Here is a 6144-nt window from a genome sequence, read left to right as displayed (position 1 = left end):
GTATGGGGGGTATGGTAGCAATTTATTCAAGTGAAGACGCTGCAAAAAAGTCAGCAGTAGAAACTGTGTGTTTTAAGGTCGCGGAAGATCCGGGAGAATCCTGCTGTATCCGTCTTTTACCTTTTGCCCGTGGGTACAATCATAGAGGCCAGCACTGACTCAGTGGCGTAGCCAGACTGCTGATTTTGGGTGGGCCTGAACCCAAAGTGGGTGGGCACAACATTTTCTCTCTACCTCCCCCCTCCCTCCCCCCCGCAAAATTTAGTCACATTTTCAGTGAGCTTTCAGAGGCCAAACCTCCTGCCTCAGGTCAGTATAATGCTGTTATGGTATCCTCTCCTGACCTAAGGAAGGAAGTATTGGTCTCTGAAACTTTATTAACACAGATACCATATTACTTTATCCTAAAATAAAAATAAAATTATTTTCTTTACCTTTGTTGTATGGCCATTTATTTTTTCTCATTGTGTTGCTCCCAGTCTCTAGATTCTGCTTTCCTTTATTTTCGCTGAACTCTTCTGCCAGGGTTTCCTAGCTATTTGTCATTTTTCTCTTTTTCTTTGCTTTCTTCAATATTTTTCTGCCTCTCTCTCTTTGTCCAGATTTAATTCATTCTTACTATCCATTCTTTAATTTCCTTCATCTACTTATGGCTTTTCATCTTTTTATCACCCTTGTTCTCCCCATGCCCCTTCCTCTTAGTCGCCAGTCTTTCACTACTCCCCTTTTCCATGCAGCAGCTCTCCTCTTTCTCTCCCCATCCTTCCAGTGTCTCCCCTCTCTTTCCCCATCCTTCCAGTGGTCTCCCCTCTTTCTTTCTGCGTCATTCCATCCATTGTCACCTCTTTCTCCCTACCCTTCCATCCAGCGTCTTCCCTCTTTCTCTCCCCATCCTTCCACTCATCTACCCTCTCTCCTGATCCTTCCATCTAATGTCTCTCTCTCCCTCCTTCTAACCAGTGTCTCTCTATCTCTCTACCCTTTTCTGTTCAGTGTCCCTTCTCTCTCCACATCCTTCCAGTCTCTCCCCTTTCTCTCTGCATCCTTTCATCCATCTCCCCTCTTTCTCCCCATTCTTCCATCTGTTTTCCCTCTTTCTCCCCATCCTTCCATCTGTTTTCCTTCTCTCTGCCATCCTTCCATCTGTTTTCCCTCTCTCTCCCCATCCTTCCATCCGTTTTCCCTCTTTCTCCCCATCCTTCCATCTGTTTTCCCTCTTTCTCTGCCATCATTCCATCTGTTTCCCTCTTTCTCTCCCCATCCTTCCATCCGTTTTCCCTCTTTCTCTGCCATCCTTCCATCTGTTTCCCCTCTTTCTCCCCACCCTTCCATCCGTTTTCCCTCTTTCTCTCCCCATCCTTTCATCTGTTTTCCCTTTTTCTCTGCCATCCTTCCGTTTTCCCTCTTTCTCTGCCATCCTTCCGTTTTCCCTCTTTCTCCCCATCCTTCCATCTGTTTTCCCTCTCCTGATTCAGGCCCGCCAGCGCCAGCCCCAGCTCCCATTGCCGGCCACTGCTGCTTTTCCAGTTGAGCAGCAGGGCCAGTGCTACAAAAAGAAGAAGCGCTCAGCTGATTGAGCTGAGCGCCAACGCTAACGAGAAAAAATGTTTAAAAAAAAAAGCGCGGCACCAGGTCCGCAGGCAGCCTTGAGGCATTGGCTGCTGGCTCTGCAGGCTCCTCCCTTCTCTTAAGTCACTGCCCCTGGAGCGAAACAGGGGCAGTGATGTAGGGAGACGGGAGGAGCCTGCAGAGCCAGCAGCCAATGCCCCAAGGCTGCCTGCGGTGCCGCGCTTTTTTTTTTTTTTTAACATTTTTTCTCATTAGTGTTGGCGCTCAGCTCAGTCAGCTGAGCGCTTCTTCTTTTTGTAGCGCCGGCCCTGCTGCTCAACAGGAAAAGCAGCAGTGGCCGGCAATGGGAGCTGGGGCTGGCGTGGGCCTGGAAGAAAAGTGGGCGGGTGTGTGTGTGCGATTGGGTGGGCGGGACAGAGGTGAAATTGGGTGGGCCTGGGCCCACCCAGGCCCACCCGTAGCTACGCCCCTGCTAGGGAGTGAGGATAGGGACAGGCCAGGGGTTGGTTTCCCTAATAATACTTCTCCAAAATATTTTTTGACATGTCCAAAGCAGGTATTAATGGAGATTTAGGAAAATTTAGAAATCTTAAATTATTCCTACAACCCTGATTTTCCAGGAATTCGAGTTTACGAACTTGAATATCCTTCTCTTTTATAAGCATTGTTGTAACATTCTGAAGTTGGGCAATTTCTCCCTTCAAAACTGTTATTTGATTTGCTTGAGCCTGAATATTTTCGGACAGATTTTGAATAGTCTGTTTCTGTCCCATAACTTCTCCTTTAAAGGAGTTTGAAATAGATGTGAAAGTGTGCACAACGACTCCATCGTCACCACGGCTGATCTCAACAAACCTCCGTTCCCACTGGAAGGTAAACCCCGAGCAGAAGAAGAGGAGAACAGCACTCCCGGTATCCCCTCCGCTGTCGATCCTCTTGGGGTTGAGGTGTCGCAAGGTCCTCCTCCCGGCTCATCAATCACCTCCGCTCGCTGTAACTCCGTCGGCGCCAAATCTCTTCTGGGTCGCGGAGAAGCTGTGCAAGAGGGAGGGCTGAATGACACTCCCTCTATGCTGTGGTCCACGTCCGACAACGCAAAACCCATCGAGGCGAGCCTCTTCCCCAAGTGCTCTCACCCCAATTTTTCTAAATTTGCTTGGCGCGTAGGAGGGAACGTTGCCGGGGTTGAGGAGGTAAGTTCCCTAGCTTTCCCTTTTCGTTTCCCCATCATATCATACGGGGAAATCTCCTTAGCTTTTGGCTGCTTCAGATTTTCTCAGGAGCTCAGAACACACAAGCTTCTTTAGACGCCATTTTTTATCTCGTCCTAGGACATTGTTTCTGATGTTACAGTGGGAGATCATTGGCATCTAGTGATCACCAAATGTTATGGTTCAATATTAAGACAAAGAGGGAGAGGGCTTATTCGAGATTGAAGGTCCTATATTTCAAAAGAACTAACTTTGCTGAGATGGGGGAACTTCTCAAGGAAGAGTTGGTTGTATAAGAACAGCTGAAGGAAGTAGAACAGCAGTGGGCGAAACTGAAAGGAGTTATTTTAAAGGTGACTAACCTTTATGTTAGAAAACTACATAAGAGGAAAAGAAAGCCACTCTGGTTCTCAAATGCAGTAGTTGAAAGTGAAAGAAGATTAGCCTTCACAAGTTACAAGAGGATTCAGAAAGAGCAAGACAGACAAAAATAAAGCTAAGAGAAGCTGGAAAAGCTATCAGGAAAGCAAAAAGACAAATGGAAGAAAAGATTGATACGTTAAAATTGGGGAACAAGATGTTTTTCAGATATATAAGTGACAGGAGGGCGTGCTAAAATAGCATTGTAAGGCTCAAAGCTGAGGGGGACAAATATGTAGAAGCTGACAAGGATAAAGCTGAACTGCTTAACAATTATTTCTGTTCTGTGTTCACGGATGAAAGGCCGGGGGTAGGACCACAGAAAACAAATGCTAAGGGGGATAGATGTGTGGTAGACCGGGACCAATTCTCAGAAAACTGTGTTTATGAGGAGCTAGCTAAACTAAAAGTAGGCAAAGCTATGGGGCTTGATGGGTTACATCCGAGGGTACTCAAGGAACTTGGCGATGTTCTGGCGGCTCTGCTGTTTGACTTCTTCAATGCCTCCTTAGAGTCTGGAGTGGTCCTGGAGGACTGGAGAAGGGTGGATGTGGTTCCTCTGCACAAGAGCGGAAGTAAGGCGGAGGTTGGGAATTACAGACCTGTCAGTCTGACCTTCTGTGGTGAGTAAACTAATGGAAATGCTTCTAAAGCGGAGGATCGTGAGGTCTCTCAAATCAAATGGACTGCAGGACCCGAGGCAGCATGGCTTCACTAGAGGCAGGTTGTGTCAGACGAATCTGATTGATTTCTTTGACTGGGTGACCAAACAGTTGGACATGGGAGAGGCGCTAGATGTGGTGTACTTGGATTTTAGCAAAGCCTTTGACGTGGTTTCACACAAACAGTTGGACATGGGAGAGGCGCTAGATGTGGTGTACTTGGATTTTAGCAAAGCCTGTGACGTGGTTTCACACAGGCGACTGATAAATAAGCTGAGTGCCCTTGGTATGGGACCGAAAGTGACTGACTGGGTTAAAAACTGGTTAAATGGTAGTAGTAAATGGAGCTTGCTCTGAGGAAAGGGGTGTTATCAGGGGTGTACCGCAAGGATCAGTCCTCAGGTCTGCCCTTTAACATGTGTGTGAGTGATATTGCAGAAGGGCTGTTTGGTAAGGTTTGTCTCTTTGCGGATGATACCAAACTCTGTAATAGGGTGGATGTCATGAGGAAGGACCTAGCAAAGCTTAAAGAATGGTCTGAAAATTGGCAACTAAGATTTTATGCTAAGAAATGTAGGGTCATGCACTTGGGTTACAAGGGAACGGTACAGTATAGGGGGTGAAGTGCTTCTGTGTACAAAAGAAGAACGGGACGGGGGTGATTGTTTCCGAAGACCTTAAGGTGGCCAAGCAGGTAGAAAAGGTGACGGTCAAAGCCAGAAGGATGCTTGGGTGCATAAGGAGAGGGATGACCAGAAGGAAAAAAAGAGGTGTTAATGTACAGGAGGTGAGCCTTTTCCGAATGAAGGAAAACTCTGGAATGAGAGGGCATGGGATGAAGTTAAGAGGAAATAGGCTGAGGAATCTGAGAAAATACTATTTCATGGAAAGGGTGGAATGGCCTGCTGGTGGAGATCGTGGCGACGAGGACTATGTCGGAATTTTAAAAAGCTTGAGGCAGGCATGTGGGATCCCTTAGGAAAAGGAGGAGCTAGTGGTTACTGAGGAAGAGCAGTCTGGATGGGCCATTTGGCCCTTATCTGCCGTCATGATTCTATGTTTCTGTAGTAATTCAGGGTAGGCCTTGTGTCCCTTCTGGAGGTTAGTGCCCTGATCACTGGTCACATATCCTCCTCACATATAACTTTAAGGAACATGTCCCTGTCCCTGTGTCAGCGCTGCACAAACTTTTTCTGGCCGTGACCCTGTAGAGGCGCATCATAATGATACACCTATGTCATGCCCGCCCAGGTCACTCACAGCCCCAAATGCTGTGTACATGACCCCCATTCAGGGTCACAAGTTTGGGAAGCACTGCCCTATGTATTCCAGTAGATCACGAGGCATGGAAGATGTACTGTGCACTTAGGACACTGCGTTGGAAATGGATGTATTTCTGTAGTACCTTCTGGTGGAGAGGGAGTGGAATGATTACTGGGGGCAGCAGTTTAGCATAAAGCTGTTCTGCAGTATTATCTGAGTCCCTTTTTAAGAATGAAATGCCTCCCCACATTTCTTAAATGTACCCATCCCATGTATATCTTGTTTCCTTCCCTGTCTTCTGTCCTTCATTGCAGTTAAAGAGTTGTGCCCTTCCAGTTTTGTCCTCCGTGGTTGAAGTCCATATTCCAACCAGAGACATAAGAATCTGAGTCTACAGCCAAGGCCAGTCCAACCATTAGACAGGAGTAAGCGATTACCTAGGGCAGCTGTTTCGGGTGGGGGGGCCAAAGAACAGCTGTAATCAAAGCAAAACAATAAGTCCTGATAACCACATAAACTCAAAAGAAATAACAGGAGAGGTACTGTACTTTTAACAGCAGGGAGGAGGGGCAGTTTTCAAATTTATTTATTTGTAACATTTGTATCTCGCATTTTCCCACTTATTAGCAGGTTCAATGCGGCTTACAAAATACCGTAATGGTGAACGCCAAATACGGTAGGTATTAAACAAATACAATTAGTAAAAGGGTCAGGTAAGGTAGGGGTAAATGGGTTTAATAAGGGACAAGGAAATAAGAAATAAAATGTCCATTGCAATGTATGTATAGATGCATTGTAGAGTTGAGGCTTTTAAGTAGAATCAATAGGGTAGGCCTTGCAAAACAGATAGGTCTTTAAAGTTCGCTTTAAGTTTTGATGGTCGTGTGTTGTTTTCACACTCTTTGGTAATGCATTCCACATTTGCGCACTTAAGTATGAAAAATTGGATCCATATGTTGATTTGTATCTGAGTCCAATACAGCTTGGATAGTGAAGGTTCAGATAAGTACATGATGAAC

The sequence above is a fragment of the Microcaecilia unicolor genome, chromosome 11, assembly GCF_901765095.1.
Source record: "Microcaecilia unicolor chromosome 11, aMicUni1.1, whole genome shotgun sequence".
NCBI classification, from domain to species: Eukaryota; Metazoa; Chordata; class Amphibia; order Gymnophiona; family Siphonopidae; genus Microcaecilia; species Microcaecilia unicolor.
Note: the sequence above shows the minus strand (reverse complement) of the source record.